The 14,602-nt window shown below is 37.2% G+C and overlaps 1 protein-coding gene across 1 annotated transcript in view; it reads left to right on the forward strand.

Annotated features, from left to right (window-relative positions):
• The window catches only part of PDZRN3 (PDZ domain containing ring finger 3), a 215,364-nt gene that overhangs the window by 164,758 nt on the left and 36,004 nt on the right, over positions 1-14,602 (forward strand). The gene's annotated exons all lie outside the window — the stretch shown is intronic.

Here is a 14,602-nt window from a genome sequence, read left to right on the forward strand (position 1 = left end):
ACATAATTTTAAATCTGAAGGCAGTATCTTGAAAAACTCTGCTGAACATTTCCAAAAAAAAAATCCTATTGCACTGGGAAGTTACTCAGTTGGTGAAAGTTGGCATCAACTAACTTTCTAAGACTTTTATGCAGATTCATTGTTTCTACTAGATGTGCAGAGAAGAAGAAAGAAGAGAAGAAAATGACTGTGATCCCTCAATCTATAAATAAAGTGTTCAGTTCTCTTTTTAAAAATGAACTCATCATGAAGTGGAAAACCCTTTTAAAATGAATGCATTGAGAGAAAAGACTATTCTGGTGATCTTTACTCTATGTCAGCGTAAAAAAAATTGCAATCTTTTGTTGTTGTTAGAAGAAAGAATCATAGTTTGTTTCATGTATTGCAAATCCTGGCAAGGTACTGGGGAATCAAAACCTGGCCAAGCCTATTTGTTGGGGCATGGAAAATAGTCCTACCTGCCTAGTCAAATGGCCAGTCCATCTAGCTCAAAGAGAACTTTTCCCTACCTCCTATCTAATTATATGACACAGGGGTGTCAAACTCGCCATATCACGTGACATTTGTGACACATCACGACTTTTTCTCCATTGCTGGAGCTGGGGTGGGTGCGGTTTTGGCATGATGCATCCGGCCCATGGGCCGGCAGTTTGACACCCCTGTTCTAAAAGAAGACATTTGCTATCATGTCATGGTTCTCCACCCAAGACCACTCGTTTGGTAGAAGTTCAGTGAAGTAGCCGGGCATCATCTGTGTGAGTGTTTTATTAATTTTCTGCGGGTGATAAAAATGTTAGAACTAAAGAGGAAATGAAATTTTAAAAGTATTCTGAAATCTCAACAGTTTCATTGAAAAGCCAAGACAAGTTATGAATCCTCCTGATTTTTATTTTGTTTTTAGAATTTCAAGGTTTCCTAAATGATATTTAAAAGGAAAAAAAGCAGTGATTTACGTCTTTTCTTTCAGTGCAGCAGGGCACATGGAAAATTATAACCTCAACCTTTTGCTTTAACATTTCTAGTTAATTCAAACCATAACAGCAAAATCAATCTAATCATCAAAACCTAAAATCAAAGCTTTATCTTCATCTCTTTCATATCTGCAAAAACACTCTGGGTCACTTTACCTCAATTTCCATGGCTGCCCCCTGGGCTTCGCTCAACTTCTCAGTTGTATATTTCTTGCTGAAACCAAGCTATTTTTTGCATTTTAAGAAAGAGAATGGATAGTGGGAAATAAAGATTTAATTCAGTATCACAAGTATTTGCACCCTTTGTCTGGTAGTTTCTCAGGCACTTTAGTTTAAAGCAAAACAATTTAAGAAAGCAAACACTTTTCAGTGAGCTCATGCTTTTAGAGAAGCACACAATGTTGTGTTTTTTAATGTAAGCATGAAAGAAATCACTCAAGGTTCATTCTAATTCATCCACTTCAATATCATTCTTTTAGATTTGAGACTGCCCACTTGGAATTTTTTATTGGAAATTTAAATATGTTTAACAAGTAAATGTTGTCCCATTCAATTAAAAAAATTGTTTTAGTTTTAGTAGCACTACTTTCCCATTTATAGATGATAAGAGAAAAGGGAAGTATAAATAACAGATATTTGAAAGCCTACTCCTAAACAAAACTGTGCAGTTGTACTTTTTAAAAAGAGAAACTGTCTGTTCCAGGAAATTTCTTTCTCAAAAAAAAAAATTAAATGAAGCTGTAAAAGGGATTAACCTTAAGTTTGAACCTCTTTTCTCTTTACCTGAGGGAGAAAAAGAGATTTAGAAAACAGGTGTTGTTACCAGCTGTGTTTGTAATACGGTTATAAAGTTTCTCCTTCCTCAAAATGCACATATATTTTGAAGTAGCTAAACCAAGACAAATGGATCCAAACACTTGTAGTCTAACTGAATTTACATTTTTAATAATAGATATCCCCAAATTACTATGATTTTATGTCATTTTTTTCAAAAGGCCAAAATTATCATACTCACAGGTTAGCCTTCATTTAGTTCAAAGGATATTACTCACAGAACAATGTAAGTAAATTGTAACCTAAATCACATTTCAGTAGTCTTGCAAGTAAATGACTAGCCTGTTAGTAGCCTTATTAATAAGAATGTTACTCATACAAACAGTTGCTGTTCATATAAGTGATATATATTTATAAGAAAACTGTAGAGTAATAGAGGACAAAGCTCAGTTTGATACACCTTGCATTTTGCACCCAAAAAATCCCAGGTTCAGTTCCCATCATTTTCATATAGGGCTCTAAATGCATTCTTATCTGGAACCATGTAGTAGTGCTGCCTGTCAGAGTAGATACCAATAACTCAAATGTATTTATGGGTATTGGTCAGTCAACTAGAAGAAGATGGAGAACTTTTAATAGCAAAAAGATGGCAAACCTACCTTTTACTAGTCCGGGTGAAAAGCCAACAGTATCCAGGTCAGGATGGACCCTTAGAAGCCCAACAAAGCAAAACACCAGAGTCATTGCGTTCTCTAATGTTAACTTTATTAGGCATTAGCAAACAGTAAGATAAAAAGAAAGCTGAAAAAATGGCAGGAAGCAGAGAATTTAAAGAGTGCAATTTTCCCTCCCCTTTCTGACAGTTCAGGTCACGTTGTACAATATATCTTTCAGTAATTATTATGAGTAGAAACTTTAGTTTACCAAAACAACTCTTCAACAGCTTGGGCTCTCACATTGATAAGGAACACCTGTGGAGCCAAAATTCTCCCCTCTTTCCCTCCAGTACTGTTGGCAAGCTAGAAACATACAGTGGTTCTAAAGACAGTAGGCTTCATAGCTTGACAGGAACACTGCTGGAAGATGAGAATAAAAATATACAATCAGGCAGAGTCAGCATGCTTTGGGTGATATCAGTTAGATAATGTCACCTGATCTGGGAAGTGGGTCTTCTCTGTTGTATTGCCACTTCTCTGGGACAATGTCCCCCTCAGAGATTCCCTCAACCCTTTTAACCAAGATCATAAAATCTGTTTCTTCCTCCAGGCCTTGGAGTAGAGTAGTTGTGTTTTCATAGCATTGGCTCTCTTTTTCTGGATGTCTGTATAGTGTTTGCTTTACTTTGTTTTCAATTATTTCCTGCTGTACTCTCCCCAGAGTCAGGATGGAGTCAGACAGCCCCACACATACACACAAATACTCATTCACTCACTGTATGGCGATAATACAAAACTAGGAAATGAGTGCTGTATAAAACAAAAGAGGTACATAATTATAAGTTACGTTAAACATTTGATATTGAACCATAACAAAATTCACATTATAATACCAAGCCTATATTTCTTATAGATAAATGAGTCTTCATACCCTGACTTCGCCAGCCGGTATGGTCATTGATGAGAACTCTTGGAAATAGAAGTTGACTCATCTTGTAATAGGGAAGTGTGCTACAACATATTGCAAGTTACTGTAGTAGGTATAAAGTGGAGCTTAAAAAGTCAAAATAACATCTTCATCATGACACTTTCAGTGGCTCTGGGGAAAAGAATGTTTTGATGCACTATATATTTGACATAAATGGTTCTGCTTTTTTCATCTCTTCATATAACCTCTATTATGACATATGCCTTTCTTGTTCTGCCTTATTCTCTTCACATTCCTCTGGGATCAAAGTTCTCAAACAGAGAAGTCATGTTCTTCAAGTGGATAATAGCAGTACTAGGAGGATGTTCTGGGGACATGACACTTTTGTTAATAGAGCCATGATATTAATAACAGTAAAACTGTGATCTTATCTATAGAAAGTGAGTCTAGAGGCTGTTGCTCTACATAGTGCTTTTTGTAGAAACAAAAAAGAGGTTGCATTGGTATGGAATAACTTTTTCCTTGTTACATAGCTTGCAGTTTGTGATATGTTGGTGAAACAAAGTTCTCTAACTAGATGCATAAAGTAGATTCCTGACTTGTGTGGTTAGCATACTACAGGTAGTCCTCAATATACGACCAAAACTGAGCCCAAAATTTCTGTTGCTAATTTCTGTTGTTAAGTGAGTTTGGGGCATTGCTTGTTAGAAAGTTGCAAAAGTTGATCACATGACCCCAGAACACTGCAACTGTCATAGATATGGGTCAGTTGCCAAGAATCCAAATTTTGATGACATGACCCTGGGGATGCTGCAACAGTCATAAGTGTGAAAAAGTTATAACTCACTTTTTTTTAGTGCTGTTGTAATTTCGAATGGTCACTAAATAAAAGGTTGTATAATAAATACAGTATACTGTAGTATAATATAACATACCACCGAGATCCCTCGCTGAGGGAGATGAGCAGTTTAGAAATAGGAACTTTAACCTGACATGACATAATATAGAAAACAGTTTTCATTCTTTCAGCTCTAGCTCCTGTGATTTACCTTCCCATAAAGCAAAGTTTCCCAAACTTTCTCAGTTTACATCACTTTTACTATGTCTGTAATTGTTTTGGGGTACCCCTAGCGATTTCCAAATTGTGCACCCCTGGGACAGTTCTGTTTATTAGGTAACAAATATCTAGTGACGTCCTGTCAATACCTGTAAATATAAATTCATGAGCATACACAAGAGGGATAAATGATAATACAGGTAGTCCTTCATTTATGATGGTAATTGGGACTGAAATTTCAATTGCTAAAGTGAAGCAGCTGTAAAGTGTGAGGTCACTTAGATCATTTAGTAACAGCAATCCCGGTTGCCATTGTAACCCCAGAAGTGCACAAGTTGTTAACAGGAAGATGTGTGAGTCTCAGGGAAGAAGTGGGGGGGAGGGGAAGAGGAGAGGAGGTGGTACTGGGGATGGGTGCTGTAGGCAGTGCTACAGATTATGAGTGAGCCAGTGGGGATCACAGGCAGGAGATTCATGGACATGGTGCTGTGGAGCAGAGGCAAACCAGGAGGGGCTACTTGCATGTGCTAAGGAGTGCAGGGAAACAGGAATGGCAGGGAATAGGAGATCTCTGGGATCTTGCATTCTATAGTGGGGCTGGCTCCTCAGGAGAAAAAACAACTTACAGAAGCAACTTGTGACCTTCCCTGCCAATTTCCCCATTCCCCATTCCCATTCACTTTGCTTGCAGGAAACTGGCAGGGAAGATTGCAAATGACGGTCACATGACCGTGGAATGCTGCAATGGCCATACGTGCAAGCTGGTTGCCAGGCACCTGAATTGTGATCAAGGACTACCTATATATAAATCATGAGCACCTGAGAGCAGGACAAGAAGCAATGGATGGAAACTAGTCAAGGAGAGAAGCAACCTAGAACTAAGGAGAAATTTCCTGACAGTTAGAACAATTAATCAGTGGAACAACCTGCCTCCAGAAGTGGTGAATGCTCCAACACTGTAAGTTTTTAAGAAGAGACTGGACAGCCATTTGTCTGAAATGGTATAGGGTTTCCTGCCTTAGCAGGGGGTTGGACTAGATGACCTCCAAGGTCCCTTCCAACTTATGATGATGATGATGATGATGATGATGATTGCCAGCTTGCACCTGAATCGTGATCAAGGACTACCTATATAGAAATGATGACATGCCTTTACACAAATGCTACAACTTACACATTTGCCTCATACACCACCTGTAAACATGTTTATAAGTATGTATAAACTATAATGTATAAACTGTAAGTATGTGTAAGCTATATTGCTATTGCAAAAAAAAATGTTCAACGCATAAAAGGAAAAATTTAAAACTAATTGAAAGAGGGTGAGGAGTGAAATAACTGGGGGAAAAAAAGAAATTAACTAGGAACAAAACAAAACTTGTAATATCTCCAGTATAAATGTTTCAATTAAGTGCAGAGCTTTACAATTCAAATTTTAAAAATTGCCTTAGGCCAAGACTATGCAGAACTAAATACTGTCCAGCCTTGCCTCTCAGTCAAAACTCAGTATTTGAAAATTGAGAGTTGACACACTCCATTGAACCAACATAAACATCTGGATCATGCATATTTCCAGAATTATATACCATCACCCCTATTTATAAAAGTTTTTCAAAATTGAAAAACTCTGTATTTTTAGATGACAGTGTGTGAGAGAGAACCTTAACTTCCTTCCCAGAACCTAGTTCACAACAGCAGTAATATTTAACTTGAGTTGTGAGTGTTCCACCACTGGAGATTTTTGAGAAGAGACAGCCATTTAACCAGGATGCTGTAAGACTCCTGCTTTGGGTAGGGGGTTGGGCTAGATCAGGGGTGTCAAACTTGCCATGTCACCTGCCGTGTCGTGACGTATCGCAACTTTTTTCCCCTTGCCGGAGTTGGGGTGGGCGCAGCTTCTGCTTGACACAGCTGGCCCGTGGGGCGGCAGTTTGACATCCTTGGGCTAGACCAGCGTTTCCCAACCTTAGGAACTTGAAGATGCGTGGACTTCAACTCCCAGAATTCCCCAGCCAGCTATGCTGGCTGGGGAATTCTGGGAGTTGAAGTCCACGCATCTTCAAGTTCCTAAGGTTGGGAAACACTGGGCTAGACAATCGCCAAGGTCTCTTCCAGCCCTATAACTCTGTGTTCTAACCAGTAGCATTTGGGTGATGACAATCCCATTCTTCCCACTTGAGTTTGCTGGAGACAACTGCTGTAGAAATTGTCCCTTCCTATACTCATTCTTTTTGCCTTTCACAAGCGTTAACACAAATGTTCATTTGGCTTTGATCAGTGTAGTTTGTTACTTTGTTTTTTTTTTCCTATTTTCACATTTCACTTTCATCGTCTCTAGTAAACTCAGGGTGGAGTACATAAAATTATAAAGCTTATGTAACATTAACTGTACAAACCTAAGAGGCGTAAAAACTATACAACCTCCATTAAAAATCTATCAACCTAAAAGAAAAGTTAATTGCTGCAGTTTCAAAATTCAGAATGCCTGGAGGCATTTTAATTTAACTCTAAAAAGAATTTTATGTAATTCTTTGTAAATCTATGTAAATTACTTGGCACCCCAACCTTACTAATATGTGATTTTTCTTAGATGTTTTTTAGAAACTTTCTTTGCATTTAAGAAAGTTCATCTGAAGAAAAGAAAAAAAAAAGCTCTAGATGTTTGACCAAGCAGTAATCACCTTCTAGTAACTGCCTTCTACGGAAGAAATAGAAATGCCTAACCTAAAAGAGGTCATGGCAGAGAAGGATATGGTAATAGGTGTGCTGCAACAGACACAACACACTTGTGAACTTTTATTGCCTTTTGTCCTTATTTGTCCATCACAACATAAGGTGTTTTTTTTTTAAAAAACCCCACACATGATTAATGTGTTTCAGATGTCCTTTGCATTCCCTTGCTTGGAAGACTTTCCATTTGGATTTGTGCCTAGGCCTGCCATTTTTCATCTCATGGTGTCATCTTTTCTTGATTAGGAACATTCATCATCTATTGCCTTAATGGTCTGTTCTATCATTCTGTTTCTCAGTCATGGCTTCACAGTATTGATGTCTTGTTACATATAGATAGCTCATTTTTGTGTTACATTCTTGACTGACCATTTGAATGACTTAATTTTCACTCTGAGTCTTCTCCTTTACAACATTCTGAGTTTAACCTAATCCTTTCTCAGCTGCAAAAAAAAAAAAAACCAAGCACACATGACTGTTAGTTGGTAGCAGCAAAAAGTCCAGATTTTTCTCTATTTCTCTCTTTGTTTTAATCTAAGTCATCATCCAGATTTTTGCAGCCCTTTCAAACCAGTACAGAATTATAAACTGTGCTTTTAAATAACACCGGAGATAGATATTTTGTATTTAAAATTAATTTCATAACTTTATCACCTGTTTTATGAATCTTGCTTCACCATTAGATAAATTTGTGAAATTACCAGTTAGTTAGAGCTGACTAATTCTCTTCCAGTAACTCAATGCTTTGTCTGTCACCAAAGAACTTTTCCAATTCCCAAAAGCTTTCCTATCCCAGTCAGTTTTATCTAATATTGTATCTTCTAATTGTGATATTACCTAGCAGCTACATACCTGCTCTGCAAAACTGTGGATAAGCATTAGATGGTAAGAAGAGTTTAGAGAGAATTGTTTCTCAGCTACAAATCCAATGTAGATGAGGCCCTATCACCGCATGCTACTTGACCTTTTAAACTAATTGCACTTGGAGGTTTTTCTGCATATAAAGTCTGGGTTCAACTTCTGAATTATAGCAGGTATATTTGAGGTACACGGTCAATAATTCTTGAAGAATATTTTCTGTCTGCAAACCCCTAAGAAGTATTACAAAGTTAAGCAAAATTTAGTGCTGCTGAATTCCACCACATCTGAGTTCCTTTATTTTATTATAGAACCTTCAGTGAAAAAGCAATTGCCTACTCTAGTGTTATTAATTTATCATTTTCTTGTTACAAAATCAGTCAGAGAGCAAACACAATTCTTAAGAAACTGTAAAGACCAAATCGTTCCTCCACCTACACATGTTGTTTCAATTTTAAACATTTTTGTGGCTATACACTATTCCTACAGTACAGGAAGGCCTGGAGGAACGTTGTCCATAGGGTTGCAATGGGTCGGACACGACTTCGCAGCTAACAACAACAACAGTACAGTTCAATTTTTGCAAACTATTTCTACAATACAATATAATTCAAAGATTGATCAGGCCAGAGTGGACTGAAGGTGAAGCATTAACTTTAAAAATATGTGTCCAGTTGTTTCACAATCATATATTAAGAGGGCAACCAATGTGGTATTGTCAGTCTTACAAGGTAGACCAGAAAGGAAACAAGACCATATGAGATAATTCTATTTTATTATTAAGTTAAAACAGATTCTTAAAAGATTGAAGTACAGTTTTCCACTATCATCTTTATAGCCCTATAACTTAGGGAAGGTGGCTAAGGGCCTTAGCCCTACTCCACCCATTGTGCAATTGTGAGCTATGCTCCCTCTAATATGACTGCTCCCTAGATAGCATCTCTTCGCCCAGTCTCCCAAAATCACTCCCCTATATCAGAGGTCTCCAACTTTGGCACCTTTAGGACTTGTGGACTTCAACTCCCAGAATTCTTCAGTTAGACATGCTGGCTGAGGAATTCTGGGAGTTGAAGTCCATACGTCTTAAAAAAGTTGCCAAGGTTGGAGTCCTCTGACATAATACCATTCTGAATATAGTGGTTAAGTTGTTGGATTACAGTTGGAATTGCAATCCAACAATTGATTCCTTTAGCTAAAAGGAAAGACAGAATATGAATAGAACAAACTGGAACAGATGCTTTCCAATACCGGTAGTCCTCGACTTAACAACCGTTCATTTAACTACAGTTCTAAGTTATGACAGCCTCAGAAAAAGTGACCTGTGACCTGTATTTTCACTTATGATTGTTGCACAGACCCCTGGTCACGTGATCACAATTTGGGCACTTGGTAACCAGCTTGCATTTATAACCAGTTGCAGCATCAAATGGTATATGACCAAATGGCCATTGGGGAAGCTGGATTTGTTTAACAGCCACAAGATTCTCTTAACAACTGGCAGAAAACTTGTAAATTCAGGTCCAACTCAACATGTGATTGCAACAATTTACGATGGCAATTCCAATCCCAATTACGATTATAAATCAAGGATTACCTTTAAACCTCTCTGAGAATAAAGTACAGAATAACAGATCCCTCTTTTATCCAGTTGAGAAGTTTATGTATGATCATGTGCTTTAGCAGCCTTTGCATTTTCTTTGATCTGGACTCATAGAGAAACTTAAAATATATTATACAGTATATGTTGTTTTGGAATGAAACTCCCTTTGCTTGCATTCACATTGGTCCTCACAATCAAAAATTCTAGGGAGTTGAATTCATTGTCATCTCATGCATACAATGAACTTCACAATACAAGGGCTTCCCATACATCCATGCATCCTTATTCATCTTTATGACTAGGCCTAGCAATTCCAAAAAGTTCTTTTGAACTAGGTGGAAGATAATCCCATATATAGGGTGTAAATAATAATAATATTTGCCATTTTTCACTATTGCCCCCCAGGATTTGTCCTGCCCCTCTTTAAATAAGACCTTAAAATCTGGGTCTATCCCCAAACCTTGAATGAGAGTGTGGCATGGTGTTTTTATGTTTTGAAACGTTGTTGGCTTTTTTCTGGATGTCTTTTTGGCAATGTATTTTTTTTAATTTAAATTTTCTATTTTTGTATGGTATTTTATAAGTCACCCAGAAATTTCATAAATAAATAAATCTTTATTTGTCATGCAAATGATAAGCTGTTTGTTAAAAAAATAATCTATCAAATTATTATAGGTCTGAACATGCTTTTCCAGTCATTCTCTCTCAGCTCTACTCACAGGGCTGCTGTTGTGGGTAAAATAGGAGGGAAAAGGTGTGTCGGATATGTTTGCCACCTTGAATTATTTGTAAAATAATAAAGGCAGGATACAAATAAATAAATTAAATCTTCTTTACCCTCTGTGATCATATTAATTGGATTCCTTGGGCAAGATAGACATCTCGTAATACTGTACCTCATTACTCACTGATAGTGTGCACAGGTTTCTTGCTAGTAAGATACGATGCAAGATGCCAATGATTCTGACATTAATATAAATCTAAATAACTCCCAAGAAAGCAGCAAGATTGTGCTCGATTCACATGACTGATTTCATTTCCATACCTTAAATGACAGTTTCAGTCATCCCAAATGTTCCCATGTGATAAATCTAATATGCTTTTAGTATGTCAGACATCCAACATGCTGCTCTTGTCAAAGGGAAAAGAGAATAAAGGCTTCCATAATACGAAGTTCCATAGCTCACTGTGAGAGAATTGAAAACATGAAGGGACAAGAAAAAACAGAAACAGGCCAGTTTAAACTTAGATCCTTTTGCTACAATGAAGAAAAGTGATAATGTGAGAAAATGATGTGTATGTTTTTGAGCATTTTGAAGGTTAGCTGCTTGTGCAGATAGCTAGAATTGTCTTATTTCCAATTGCTCTTGTTACTCTACACATGCAGTTTTCCTCATAACTATAGCTCCCCCACCGCCAAAGTTCATGTGGCCTTCACTATAAATTAATCTTTTCCCATGAATATCCTCCAAAGTCGTTGGAAACCACATGGCTGGGGATTTCTGGGAATTATAATCTCAGTAGTGAAGGGTACTCCAGCCTGGGAATTCAGTGAATTCAGAGAAAGCACCTTGTGATACTCCACATCTAATCACTTACATGATTAATACATTTATATGGCCATTACTGTATAGACAATTCCTTTGTCCTGCATGGTTCCAAAATGAATATGGTTTAGTTTAATGAGTTGCAATAATAATGGTAGGTATTGCATGACTGACACAAGTAAAATTATGGTGAGGCATCTTGTTAACTTACAGACATAAAAGTCATTTTATTAATTTTGCATTTGTGTTTAATAATGTTATTGTTCCAGTACAGAGCATTCTTCTTGAATTCCAAGGCCCATCCATGTTGCAGATGCATACATGTACCTATATCTATAGCAGAATTTTCCTGCAGGAAAGACTTGGCTAGAGAATTCTTTCCATAGTTTTCATTAACTTTAGACCAAATAGTATTTAACTGTTTTCTGCTAACAGTGATCTCAGGAGGTTACACTCGATATAACATGGGTTGTTTCTGTATGCTTTAACTCTGATTGCTTTGTCACCCTAATTGCTTAGTCTTTTAAGGAAAAGATCACGACTAAACCTCAGGCATTAGCATTTCACATTTCATTTATGGTAAATAATAAAACTTTGGACACAATCAGCATTTCTTCCACTAACTGAATTGGGCTTAATTTTACAGCAGTACCAATAGTAATGTGCTCAACTGAGTGAGTTAATGACATTTAATTTTGAGTGGAACAAAATTGAGCATTCCTTTGTCTTATATTTTTGCAAATGCAGCCAACACCAATGATTTACCCAGAGAGTATTGAAAACAGAAATACATTAATTCCCAAGTTGACTGCACATTCCGGATTAGAAATGCCCAGTTTAGATCACTCTGGGACTCACTTTTACATTTCTGTTAATCTAGGAGGGCTACTGCCTCAGCTGACCCAGATATCTTTTTTTATTAATTTCTCACTTTTTCTCAATTTTCATTCTCTTTTCTGTCATAGCACAACATTTTGTGCACATATTTTTTCTACATCTCTCATATACATTCATCCTTCTTCTCATGCATCTTTTTTCTCATGCCTCAGCTTCATTTCCCCATTTTTCTTCCTCTTTCCAAATCTACCTGAACCTGCCTTTTATATGCCTCATTACTCCTTTACTCCTTCCATTTCTCCTTCTGTTTTTCTTTATTCTGTTTATGTACTATACATAGTAAGCAATTACATGAATATATGGCAGAGACAATGTAATATAGTTACAGTGCTTGGTATACAGTTAAGATGCTAAAATAGGAATTATACAATTTATCTTCTATTTCTCCCTGAGGTAGTTGGGTAACCTTGACTGGTTACTCCCACCTAGCCTTAATTTTTATTTTTATTTTTTTAAAGCAGGTTTTGTGTGATTTTTTTTTAAAAAAAACATCATTTGTCCCATGAATGCATTGACAGCATTGCCATATAAAGTAGGGGATGGCAGTGCAAAAACAGGCAGGAGCTGGAACCATGAAAGAACAATAAAAACAAAAAGAGCATACAGATGATCTTCAATTTATGGCCATAAGTGAGACCAGAATTTGTGTTGCTAGGCAAAGTGCTTCTGATTTTTTTTTTTACCTTTTTGCCTCAGTTGTTAAGCAAATCGGTGTGGTGTTAAGTAAATCATGCAGCCAGTAAGCAAATCCAGCTTCCCCTGTTGACCTTACTTGTCAGAAGCTGAGTGGGGAGGTGATCATGTGACAGCTAGAGATCAACTATGGGCCTCCTCCTTCTGAGGGAGTATAACCCAGTTCAGAGTAAATTCCAGCTCATTAATAATAATAATAGTAATAGTAATAGTAATAGTAATAATAATAATAATAATAATAATAATAATAATAATAATAATAATAATAATAAGAAGAAGAAGAAGAAGAAGAAGAAGAAGAAGAAGAAGAAGAAGAAGAAGAAGAAGAAGAAGAAGAAGAAGAAGAAGAAGAAGAAGTTGGAAGGGATCTTGGAGGTCATCTAGTCCAACCCCCTGCTAAGGCAGGAAACCCTATACCATTTCAGACAAATGGCTGTCCAGTCTCTTCTTAAAAACTTCCAGTGTTGGAGCATTCACAGCTTCTGGAGGCAGATTGTTCCACTGGCTAATTGTTCTAACTGTCAGGAAATTTCTCTTAGTTCTAGGTTGCTTCTCTCTTTGCTTAGTTTCCGTCTGTTGCTTCTTGTTCTGCCTTCACGTGCTTCGCCCAGTCTCCCAAGTTCAGTTTTTTTTCCAGGCCAGTGGCACTTTGATCTTCTCAGGAAACTGCATTAATTTCAGCTTTTTCTCTCTCATTCAGTTTATTATTAAAATTAAGCAACATTCAGCCATACTGATAATTGTGTTGGGGTTAGAGCAGATTCTTTTTTTAAAATACTATGGCCACAAGTTATACTTAATGACAACCTCTGCAAATCTGCTTGGGTATTGATGTTCACAACCTACTCGATCTTACACAGTAATATCCAATATCCCCTTTATTTCTCTTCCCTGACTGCCCAACTAGTTACCTTTTTCACATTTTTCTCCTCTTCCTGGCGTTTCTCATAGTGGAGAGAAATAGGAGAAATAGACATGGCCATAGCAAAGGGACTCGTCTTTAGAGCTCTGAATTACGTTCCTCACAGCTTCATGCAGCTATTTGAAAAAGCACAGAGCCATGATAGAACCCAGAAATGCCAGGGGAAGTGACCGGGGTTGAATAATACTTTCCTAGTGCCATCCTCTGTGCACAATCTACACAGAAGCAATGCAAAATAATCCTGCCAGATGATCTAGATTAGGATACCTTGGCTGACAGCATCAAAAACCACTAGGAGAGAGGAAAACAGAATCCTAATAGAAGTTGGCCCCAAAAACATTTGAAATTGACTTATACAGTAGCTAGAAAGATGATTTGAATCAGTAGAAGGCTTTTAAAATATTTTTATACATTGTCCCTTAAAGTGTATCCTATTTCAAGAAAGCTTTGGTTATCACCCAACACCAACCATGGGATTAATCCCTGGATAATTTAACGAACCAGGAAAGACAGAATAACAGAGTTGGATGGGACTTTGGAGGTCTTCTAGTCCAACCCACTGCTGAGGCAGGCAACACTATACCCTATATATAACCCTATAACCCTATATATAAGTGTTCAGTGAATGAGCAGTGGCCTTCATTTCTCCATAGACCCATCTACATCTTTGAGATCTATTCCTATTAGTATTTCTATAAACCTGACAGGTTGCTTCCCAAAGAAATGTCTCCAGATTATTGTTTAAGATGAAGCAAATTATGAATGAAGGCACATATAAGTGTCCCAGGATAATGTTGCAGGATCCAATCTGGGTCAGTCACTGGGACCAAAGGTTTTTTTGTCTTATGAGCTTTTGCACTCATGCTGGCAACTTCTCTCTAGAAATCAGAAGAAATCAGTCTTTCAGATCCAAAGTACAATATCTTAATAAATATGGCATTGGCTGTAAAGCAACTCTTTAGGATCTTT

The sequence above is a fragment of the Vipera berus genome (genome assembly GCF_964194415.1).
Source record: "Vipera berus genome assembly, chromosome: 2".
Classification (NCBI taxonomy): Eukaryota; Metazoa; Chordata; class Lepidosauria; order Squamata; family Viperidae; genus Vipera; species Vipera berus.